Consider the following 1,390-nt stretch of genomic DNA (forward strand, 5'->3'; position numbering starts at 1 on the left):
CCTCCTGAGCCTTTATATCCCTGCCTGGGTGTCCTGGGCTCCTGGTCACTTCCTTGTGCCTTAGACTATTTCCTTGATGCTGTGGTTTTGTTTGTTGTGCCCATTTCCCTGGCTTTCTGCTGACTGCATGCACTAGTGATTTTTCTTAGGTTTCCAAATTTATTCTCTTCCTTGTTCACATTAACATTGTTGTCTGCTTCCTGTATGATGGTCACCTGTTGTTCGCTGACTTCATGTGACTAGGTGGTGACACTTTCATGTCCAGGTTCTCTTATACCATTTCTATTTGGATTTGTCTCCCTAGGTTTACCTTTGAGAGTCATTAGTGACCTTAGACATGACACCTCTGTCATGGCACCTCTAAAACTCATATTGTTTCATGGAATTAGAGGCTTTATAGATCTGAGTAAACTGAGATCATTTCACTTTGGGGGTGGGTGATCGCGAGTTATCTGGATCAACTCACATGAACTTTCTTGAAAGAGATCTAACACCAATGGATGACAAAGATGTGCAGATAAATCAGAGTGTCTTGAAGTCCCAAGGTGATGGGATCCCATACCAAGGATTAGTGACAGCTCTGAGGAACTGAAAGAGGCAAGGAATAGTTTTTCCTCCAGAGCTTCCATAGGAACCAGTGACAACCCTGTATCAGTCCATGACACTGAGATGGACCCCAGAACTGTGTGTCTGAGATCAAGTTGTACTGTAGTTCTGTAGTTATCAGATTATGCAACTCAGTTATATTATACAGATTATTATATTATTATACAGGTGATTAATCTCAGTTATACAGAGTTTGACATTTGGAGATTGAATGTTGTTGTAATGAGCATCTAATAATGCGCAGTGACTATCATCTATCTATCTATCTATCTATCTATCTATCTATCTATCTATCTATCCATCTATGTAACTATTATCTATCTATCTATCTATCTATCTATCTATCAATCATCTATCACATATGCATGTATCTTCTATCTATCAGTCATCTGTCCATCTCTTTCTGTCACTGCCTTTGATGTGTACTGTGTGGTATTTGTTCCCTGTACATGCACAGTCTGTGATTCTGACAATTGCTCCTGTGCTCCGTCATTGGCCGTGCACTGCTGGTACCATCACTCACTCTCCTTGGCTCTGTCAATTTTCTTCCCATCATAACAGGATCCTTAACCTTGAGTGACTCTCACACAGTGTCTCAGTTCTTTTGTGCCAGATCCACTTCTGGCATGTATAATTCCTTTCTTTCTTTGCACTGTTGAGTAATATCCCACTGTAGACTGCATTTCTTCATTCACCTTCTGAATGGCATTTATATTGTTTTCACTTTTTGGAAAATTAGTAAAACTACTACATATATATATATATATATATATATATATATATA

Source organism: Microtus ochrogaster, chromosome 8 (assembly GCF_000317375.1).
Source record: "Microtus ochrogaster isolate Prairie Vole_2 chromosome 8, MicOch1.0, whole genome shotgun sequence".
Classification (NCBI taxonomy): Eukaryota; Metazoa; Chordata; class Mammalia; order Rodentia; family Cricetidae; genus Microtus; species Microtus ochrogaster.